At 48.6% G+C, this 10,275-nt stretch overlaps 1 long non-coding RNA gene across 1 annotated transcript in view; it reads left to right on the top strand.

Moving 5' to 3' along the window:
• The first annotated feature begins 5,209 nt into the window (after window positions 1–5,209).
• Window positions 5,210–10,275, top strand: part of LOC102484705 (uncharacterized) — a 6,625-nt gene continuing 1,559 nt past the window's right edge. Inside the window, exons 1-2 of the long non-coding RNA XR_336558.2 lie at window positions 5,210–5,507; window positions 8,911–9,313. This is a non-coding gene — a long non-coding RNA (uncharacterized LOC102484705). The remainder of the gene's footprint in view (window positions 5,508–8,910; window positions 9,314–10,275) is intronic.

Raw genomic sequence — 10,275 nt, 5'->3', positions numbered from 1 at the left:
GAGAATGGAGGAGAAGGGATTGCGGCGTGACCATCCCCCCTGGGGGGTGATTTCTCGCTTTCTGTCTCTATGTCTCTCTCTGTCTGTCTGGCGAGCGCACGCGCCCTACAGTGAAAATCTTTCCAAAAAAAAAAAAAAAAAGGAAACTGAGAAAGGTGACATAAAAGTGTCTGAATTTCCTCCAGGATTCGGTGGAAATGCACTAGAAAGTGACTTGTTATGGTCAAGTTTCTAATTTTATTTTAACTTACGGGAAAAGGCTTGAGCTTGACTCTGCCCTGTGGTTTGACAGCAATCATGTGACGTCTGATTCACGGCACACGCCAGTGTGGCATGTAAGTGGTCACAAGGTCAGCACAAGCCTGGGCAGCTTAGGGTGAGCTGGTAAAAGCCACGAGCAAGCACCGCGCCCTGTGGGGAGGGCTGCTGCGCGAGGCTGCTGTCAGGGACGAACGGCGCGGTCCCTGGCTGTGCTTCGGACCCTGCTGTGAGAGGACGGCTCCCTGCAGCAGGGCCCAGCCCTGGATCCCTGCCTTGCCCTCGCACCCTGGCTGCCTCGCCCTTGCATCCCTGCAGCGGCTTGTCCAGTGCGAGCGCAGGCTCCTGCTCCATCCGTAGCCAGTGGTCCAGAGCTCGGCCGACGCTTCTGACCGGAAACAGGCGTGCCTTCTGCCTTGCATTGCATTTAGCGGTGCTAGGCAAGAAAGCCCCAGATTCAGAAGTCTGGAGAGAGTCGTTGGTATGCTAGTCTAGGAGCGCGTGGGCAGATCCCTGGGGAGGAGAGGGGAAGTGGGGAGACAGACGGAAGACACTTGGCCAGAGTCACTTTGGTGATGGATGGGAGGCCTCTGACGCCTTACGCGACTGCAGAGAGAGATGGGTTCATGCCTGCTCTGCTCCGGTGCCCTGCTCCCCTGCCCCAACCGGCGACCTGTCCTCCCTTCACTGCCCCAGACTCAGTCACGGGAACCCTGACTTCTTCTCTAAGGAGCCAGTAGGATTTCACTGGGCACAGGAACGTGGGGGCATTTTAATGACTGGAAGTCTTAAGAGGGGTCTGGTGGTGGTGCGGGGGTCAGACTCGGTGCTCTGCATGGCAGTCCCACACAGGTTTCTGGCTCACGGCTGAGATCCTGCTGGCTACAGCGAGCTCCCGCTGGCCCACGAGCAGGGCTGGCCAAGGGCCGCAAGAGCGTCCCAGTGTCAGGTTCTAGGGGAGGTCTGTCTCTTTCTCTCTCACTCATGGATAAATAAAGTTGATAAACATTTAAAAAGAGTCATTATAAATGCTTTGTAGAAAGTCTTCACTGCGAGTATCTTGAAAGCCTGACAGTGTGGCTGCACCCGACAGCGGTTCTCTTGGCCATCTTGGTGAGGCCCATCGAGGTCTTTAACAGAAAAGATTCTATCTTAAAACAACCAGGTAAGAGGCGTGCAGCTGGTTGAGCACAGGCGATGTGGCACAGCAGACAAGCGCGTGTGTCTGGCAGTGGGACGGCAGGGGCATCGCAGTGAGACTGAGGTGAGGTGACAGCAGCGTTTCTGCATGCGGAGAGCAGCTTTCTGCACTCCCTTGTGTAAATGTCCATCCGAAGGGGAGCTCTGTTTCCGGAGCCTGCTCATGAGCCCTGGGCAGTGGGAGCTGTTGGAGACGCTGTGACCTGCCTGCCCAGGACCGAGCTGCCCGCGGAGGCTGCGGTGAAGCGCAGGGTGGGTGTGCTCAGGCCACAGTGCCCTGCTTTCTTTTCTTTAGGGTTTTCCCACAGGGCGTGTGTGTGCGCCAGAGACAGAGGGAGGGAGGGAGAGGGAGAGAGAGAGGGAACATGAGAATCACCCCCCAGGAGCACGGCCCTGCCATAGTGCCTTCTCCTACATTCTCCTCTCATGATTTTGGGTATGCATACATGTGCGCCTGGCATGATTTTCAAGCCGCCAGGTCTGGGACTTGAACCACAGTTGGCCTTGTGGGAATCCAGCCCTTAACCACCACGCCACCTGCCAGCCCCTCTCCCCAGTTTCTTCAAATCTTCATTTTAAATGTATTCGGTGTGAGCCGACAGGTGCATGTGCTCTGGTCAGAGACCAGCGGCCGCTCCACGGCATCGGGAATGACAGGCTCTAGGTACTGAGTGTGGTCAAGCACTGTTTTAGGGGAGATCAGAAAAGATGAGACTAGAAATGAGCACACACGGTATCTTCAATAAGGTCACGGAAAGTGCCTATTGTGAAAACTGTGTGTACATTTTAAGATGATTAATTCATTAATTCATATTTAATTCCATTTTCCACGGAGTTTGTGAAGCCCCTCACACACATGTAAATGAACCTGTGTGCACGCCTTAGGGTAAAATGATTTTGCAGGCTGTATGTTAAGAGAAGCGCCATAACTTGGGACCAGCAATTGGCATAGCGGTTACGTCTCTGGACTCCCACATGACTGACTGCAGTTCAAGTCCCGGACCTGGCGGCTTCAAAATCACACCGGGCACGTGTGCATGCATACCGAAAACCTGGAGAAGAGAAGGACTGAGCACGGTCATCCCTCCCAGCGATGATTTCTCGCTTTCTGTCTCTGCTGCGCTCTCCGTCTTCCCGTGAGTGCACTCGCTTGCCCTATAGCAAAAATCTCTCTCTCTCTCTCAAATAAACAAATAAATAAAATTTAAAAAGAAGGGCACCATAATTTATATGATAGCATTTTCATAAATGTGATTTCATAGGAGTACGTTGTGAACGGCTGATCCCTAGGACGTGTTTTCTCGAAGCAGGCAGTGTTCCGCCAGCTCCGTAGACCTTCACCCCGAGACACTAGGCTCCCTTCCAGCCTTGCCCTTACTCCGTCCCGCGGGGGTTGCTGACTGCACTCCGTGTCACCGAGCAAGCACAGGCAGCATGTCTCTGTTCATCACCGTCTTAGTCGGTCCGTCGTACCGGGAGGGCAGCACTAACGAGGCACTCCTCTACTGCTTGTGAACGGCGATGAAGACATGGCTTCTCCCTCATGTGCGGCAAGCTTGGCGGTCCTCACGTTCGACATTTGCACATGTGCACAACTTTGATAATTGTGGTGTTTCTGAGGAAGATGAGGGCGATGCACTCATCTTCCCACTGCGTACACCTTTAGCCTGGTGCTTCATGTTTTGTAGACATTGACATGAACACACTCATATAATTTGAGCACTCTTTTGGTATATAAACATATAAAAGAGTGGTGATATGTTAAGTACATGCACTTTTTATGTCTTTAAAAGCACTATTCTACTCTAGTTAAAATTCACCTGAAAACAATTTGTATTTTGTGTTATTTTTCTAAGGCATTTTTGGCCTTCAGGTTATTATTTTATGAATTTTATAAACTTTTTATAAACTCTTCAGTTACAAACACTTGGCCTTAAAATATTTTTAAGTTCAGTAGGTTAAGTTCATTAATCCCTAAGAGAGGTACCCAGTTCAGGTGCCACAGTCCGAGAAGACGCCATCGGTGCCTCGTAATGGGGAAGTCCCGATCCAGCTGGGGCTGCAGAGAGCATTCTGATTTTCCCTGTCTCCTCTCAGATTTCCCCAAGTCTAATTTCATTTCACATGTGCCGCCACCATTTGGAACTTTCTAAGTATAACAGACTTTGCGAAACAGAAAAATCTGGCAAACATCCAGATGTTTCTTTCACTGTGGGCAGCTCCAGCCTGGCTCTCCTCCTCACAGGCATGCTAGTCAGCAGCTAGTGCTCGCAGCCCCGCGATGGCTATTTTCCAGTTGCCGACGTAAGAGCTTAAGGAGAATATAATCCTTAATTTGGCAGTAGTGCTTTACCCTCAAGTACTATGGTATGGGACAGTTAAGGAAAGATCGAAAAGCCCCAATTATATCAACTGCCTATGGAACAGAAGAAACATTTTCCTTCTGAAGAACTCCTCAAGGAAAGTTGACAAATGTTGAGTTAGGATATTCCCTTGAACGGGCTTCATATAGATAACAGAAAAAATAACTTAGAATCAGAAACTTTTTAAAAATGTATACCATAACTACCTGTATATTGACCTTCTGTTGGGGACAAAGAAGAAACAAAAAAGATAGTTAAGAATTTCCATAAGTACTCTCCTTAATTGTTTACAAGTTGTGGTGCAAGTCTAGGTGACTTTAAGCTTTGCCAACTCCAACACACAGGGCAGCTCCCGCAGGGACAGAAAAGGAAGGCTGGAGGTTTCAGAATGAGAACCTTGTGCGATTATCTTGAAAGCCTGACAGTGTGGCTGCACCCGACAGCGGTTCTCTTGGCCATCTTGGTGAGGCCCATCGAGGTCTTTAACAGAAAAGATTCTATCTTAAAACAACCAGGTAAGAGGCGTGCAGCTGGTTGAGCACAGGCGATGTGGCACAGCAGACAAGCGCGTGTGTCTGGCAGTGGGACGGCAGGGGCATCGCAGTGAGACTGAGGTGAGGTGACAGCAGCGTTTCTGCATGCGGAGAGCAGCTTTCTGCACTCCCTTGTGTAAATGTCCATCCGAAGGGGAGCTCTGTTTCCGGAGCCTGCTCATGAGCCCTGGGCAGTGGGAGCTGTTGGAGACGCTGTGACCTGCCTGCCCAGGACCGAGCTGCCCGCGGAGGCTGCGGTGAAGCGCAGGGTGGGTGTGCTCAGGCCACAGTGCCCTGCTTTCTTTTCTTTAGGGTTTTCCCACAGGGCGTGTGTGTGCGCCAGAGACAGAGGGAGGGAGGGAGAGGGAGAGAGAGAGGGAACATGAGAATCACCCCCCAGGAGCACGGCCCTGCCATAGTGCCTTCTCCTACATTCTCCTCTCATGATTTTGGGTATGCATACATGTGCGCCTGGCATGATTTTCAAGCCGCCAGGTCTGGGACTTGAACCACAGTTGGCCTTGTGGGAATCCAGCCCTTAACCACCACGCCACCTGCCAGCCCCTCTCCCCAGTTTCTTCAAATCTTCATTTTAAATGTATTCGGTGTGAGCCGACAGGTGCATGTGCTCTGGTCAGAGACCAGCGGCCGCTCCACGGCATCGGGAATGACAGGCTCTAGGTACTGAGTGTGGTCAAGCACTGTTTTAGGGGAGATCAGAAAAGATGAGACTAGAAATGAGCACACACGGTATCTTCAATAAGGTCACGGAAAGTGCCTATTGTGAAAACTGTGTGTACATTTTAAGATGATTAATTCATTAATTCATATTTAATTCCATTTTCCACGGAGTTTGTGAAGCCCCTCACACACATGTAAATGAACCTGTGTGCACGCCTTAGGGTAAAATGATTTTGCATGCTGTATGTTAAGAGAAGCGCCATAACTTGGGACCAGCAATTGGCATAGCGGTTACGTCTCTGGACTCCCACATGACTGACTGCAGTTCAAGTCCCGGACCTGGCGGCTTCAAAATCACACCGGGCACGTGTGCATGCATACCGAAAACCTGGAGAAGAGAAGGACTGAGCACGGTCATCCCTCCCAGCGATGATTTCTCGCTTTCTGTCTCTGCTGCGCTCTCCGTCTTCCCGTGAGTGCACTCGCTTGCCCTATAGCAAAAATCTCTCTCTCTCTCTCAAATAAACAAATAAATAAAATTTAAAAAGAAGGGCACCATAATTTATATGATAGCATTTTCATAAATGTGATTTCATAGGAGTACGTTGTGAACGGCTGATCCCTAGGACGTGTTTTCTCGAAGCAGGCAGTGTTCCGCCAGCTCCGTAGACCTTCACCCCGAGACACTAGGCTCCCTTCCAGCCTTGCCCTTACTCCGTCCCGCGGGGGTTGCTGACTGCACTCCGTGTCACCGAGCAAGCACAGGCAGCATGTCTCTGTTCATCACCGTCTTAGTCGGTCCGTCGTACCGGGAGGGCAGCACTAACGAGGCACTCCTCTACTGCTTGTGAACGGCGATGAAGACATGGCTTCTCCCTCATGTGCGGCAAGCTTGGCGGTCCTCACGTTCGACATTTGCACATGTGCACAACTTTGATAATTGTGGTGTTTCTGAGGAAGATGAGGGCGATGCACTCATCTTCCCACTGCGTACACCTTTAGCCTGGTGCTTCATGTTTTGTAGACATTGACATGAACACACTCATATAATTTGAGCACTCTTTTGGTATATAAACATATAAAAGAGTGGTGATATGTTAAGTACATGCACTTTTTATGTCTTTAAAAGCACTATTCTACTCTAGTTAAAATTCACCTGAAAACAATTTGTATTTTGTGTTATTTTTCTAAGGCATTTTTGGCCTTCAGGTTATTATTTTATGAATTTTATAAACTTTTTATAAACTCTTCAGTTACAAACACTTGGCCTTAAAATATTTTTAAGTTCAGTAGGTTAAGTTCATTAATCCCTAAGAGAGGTACCCAGTTCAGGTGCCACAGTCCGAGAAGACGCCATCGGTGCCTCGTAATGGGGAAGTCCCGATCCAGCTGGGGCTGCAGAGAGCATTCTGATTTTCCCTGTCTCCTCTCAGATTTCCCCAAGTCTAATTTCATTTCACATGTGCCGCCACCATTTGGAACTTTCTAAGTATAACAGACTTTGCGAAACAGAAAAATCTGGCAAACATCCAGATGTTTCTTTCACTGTGGGCAGCTCCAGCCTGGCTCTCCTCCTCACAGGCATGCTAGTCAGCAGCTAGTGCTCGCAGCCCCGCGATGGCTATTTTCCAGTTGCCGACGTAAGAGCTTAAGGAGAATATAATCCTTAATTTGGCAGTAGTGCTTTACCCTCAAGTACTATGGTATGGGACAGTTAAGGAAAGATCGAAAAGCCCCAATTATATCAACTGCCTATGGAACAGAAGAAACATTTTCCTTCTGAAGAACTCCTCAAGGAAAGTTGACAAATGTTGAGTTAGGATATTCCCTTGAACGGGCTTCATATAGATAACAGAAAAAATAACTTAGAATCAGAAACTTTTTAAAAATGTATACCATAACTACCTGTATATTGACCTTCTGTTGGGGACAAAGAAGAAACAAAAAAGATAGTTAAGAATTTCCATAAGTACTCTCCTTAATTGTTTACAAGTTGTGGTGCAAGTCTAGGTGACTTTAAGCTTTGCCAACTCCAACACACAGGGCAGCTCCCGCAGGGACAGAAAAGGAAGGCTGGAGGTTTCAGAATGAGAAACTTGAACGTTTGGGCGCGCAGGGCAGCCGTTAGGTGGCCAGGCTTGGCGACACCCTGCTCCCGTCTTTCACAGAAAGCTTAGCAGAGGTATGTTCTTTTTCACTCACCCTCCCATAGCTACTCCCGCTTCACGTAAATCTTTATCTAGAAGATGATAGATTTTACTGTTTCCTTGGGAGAACATGGGCTATGAGCATTCTACATGGTGAAAGATGATAAATAGCCTTGTTACGTGACCCTTCTTTGATAAATTGACTCGGTGTTGGCAAGTAAACAGTGAGTCATTTTTTTCTTTTGAAGCCATTGTGATACCACAAACCTCAAGAGCCTGATATTGTGTAGCCATCGTTCCAAGACCATGAGAGAGGGCGAGGGAAACGCCAGGTCCTCTGACTCACCAGGGTTGTGGCAATTGTGTAGTTTCTTGGCTTTCTTCCAATGCTCTCAAGTTTGTTTTCCTAAACTAGAAAAGAGTTCAGAAGACCTGCACATTTCCTTCTTGTTCACGCATTAACTCTAGAACAGGTCTGTGATTTTCTGCTACAACTTGTACGTTTCTATGTAATTTCATAGAACTTACGTACTTTTGTATGTAATTGCTGTGAAGCGACTATTTCATTCACAGCCAGCTTTTCTAATTTTGTTTCCAGATTCTTTAGACCAAATCTAGTTTCATTGCATGTCTTTTCAATACTGCAGCCACAGTGAATCTTAAAACTTAAGAAAGCCAAGATGGTGTCTCTGCTAAAAACCCCCTTTGGGGAACCAGCAGTTAGCGTAATGGCTATGTCACTGGACTCCTACGTAGTCGATCGCGGTTCGCGTCCCAGACCCGGTGACTTAAAACTCACGCCGGGCACATGTGTGTGTGTGCCCAAGATCCCAAGAGGAGAATGGAGGAGAAGGGATTGCGGCGTGGCCATCCCCCCCGGCGGGTGATTTCTCGCTTTCTGTCTCTATGTCTCTCTCTGTCTGTCTGGCGAGCAGTCGCGCCCTCTAGCAAAAACCTCTCAAAAAAACAAAAACAAAAACAAAAACAAAAAAAACAAAACAAAAAACCCTTTGGCTTCACCTTGTAAGACTCTACTTGATTATTCTCAACTTGATTCTGATATTGATACGTGGGACTCGTTTAGACTTGTTTTATTGGTGTTTGTGATTGCTTTCTGAAACAACTCATGTAGGAATAACTCAACAACTCCTGTATGTAAAAGAATGTGTATTCTCTATTTGTTGAGTGAAAGCATACGTGTATCTGTTAAATCAAGATTGTTAATTGCGATGTCTAAATTTACATTCCTACTGGTATTCTATGTGTTTCTAGAGAGAAGTATGTGGAGATGTCCTAAGGAATTATGAGCCTTCCAGTATCCATTGTTATTTTGTTAGGACTCTGTCTTCAAAGTTCGAGGCTATACTTCTAACACTCATACTTACGAGTGTATGTCTTCTGAGTCCACTGCTTCTTTTAGCAGTGACTATTAGCGTGGTTCTTCCCTCTCAATCCTATCTTATATTAATCTCTATCAAAGTGTTATTTTGCTTAATGTTTACCTGTTCTTATTCCACATTCTTTTATGCTAACTTTTCTGTGTCAATGTGCTTTACACTTGTCTTTGATAAATATAGTAATTTGTAGGTAATCTGATCTCAAAATCTCTACGTTAATAAATTTGATTTTCATGTATTGTGATTGCTAACGTGTCGGATCATAATTCTATTATCTATGCTATTTTCTGGATTAATGTTCATCGTTGTTCATTTCTCTCTCTTTCTGTAGGTTAGTCTCTTCATCCCGGGCATGTAGTCTGGAAGTTTAAGCCCTCTGCCTAGACTCTGTGTCTACACGTGCATTTTCTGGATGGTGTCTAAGCTACTACCTGCTGATTCCTGGCCCCAAGTTCAGTGTGAGCAGGTCACGTGCTCACTGGGGAGGTTGCCTGAGTCCGTGTGGAGACTGTGAGCGACTGCCCGGCTGTCCGCGGTCCTGGACAGCCTGTTCCCCACGGGCCACCCTCTACCTTCGACGCGATACGATGTTTGCGCTGCAGTCCTGTTCATGTTCGGTCCCGATCCATTATTCTATAGTAAAGCTCGTCACAAACATTTATTGAGCTCCGACTCCCTCCCAGGCACAAAGCAGACGCCAGGAGGTGGGCGACTAAGCCATCACTCCACTTCAGGTGAGCTGGGGGCTGGCGGGCTCGCACGGTTCTGTCTCCCCCTCTGTCGGCAATGGTGGATAGTGCTCTGTGGAGTGACTCTGCCATCTGCATGACTAACAGACAAAGTCCAGGCAAAGGCAGAGCCCGCTCCTCTGCAGGTCGGATCATGCTCAAGCCATGGTGCTCAATTCGAGGCAGCCAAGGACCCTGTTAAGGAATGGCCAAGGAGCTGGGTAGAGCTGAGACCAGGTTACACGAGACGCTTGGATTCGCCCATGCTGCGTCCTTCCTCGTGTAATACAGTGATGGTCCAAAACATCCCGTTCTTGATTTTTATCCATGTGAATGCCACGATGGGCATTTGCCAGAGCCGTGACCCAAGGATCGAGTGCATTTCTGAGGCCACAGGCTCCCGACTGAGGGGCAGGTCAGCCTTCACTGTTGATCATCGCCCAGTGCCGGGCTGGCCACCATGTGGCCACGAGAGGACACGGATGCGCCCACCGTGTGGTGGACATGGCCCTTCACGCTTGTGTCTGGTCAGAGCCAAACGTGAACGGGGCTTGATGTGTTTATTTACCAAGGAGTACCCTGGCGCTTCACACTGAGAATGAGCGTGGCTCATCTGTCTCTTCGGAATCGCATGGCACCATGCAGGGAACTCTGAGCTGCAGACAGATCCCGTGTCCCTTGCAAGGTGAACGCGCGTGGAGGGGGTTAACCATCAGCCAGTTAGACATTTGTTACGGTTATCCGAATGGAAGACACAAACATCAAGTTAGCTCCCTTTCCTCAGAGAGGGACCTGTGTGAAACAGCGGTTAGCAGTGCACCGGTGCTGGGGGTGACGGGTTCTCCACATCCGCCTGGCGGGGTGCAACAGCGGCGCTCCGGCTGTTTATCAGGTTGAAATTCCCAGACCAGATCCGCCAGCCCAGGGGCTGTGGCCGGAGCCCGGGGGGGGGGGGGGGCAACCCTCGC

This window comes from Tupaia chinensis, unplaced genomic scaffold (assembly GCF_000334495.1).
Source record: "Tupaia chinensis unplaced genomic scaffold, TupChi_1.0 Scaffold139767_1, whole genome shotgun sequence".
Lineage (NCBI taxonomy): Eukaryota > Metazoa > Chordata > Mammalia > Scandentia > Tupaiidae > Tupaia > Tupaia belangeri.
This window is presented reverse-complemented; position numbering and strand designations above follow the sequence as displayed.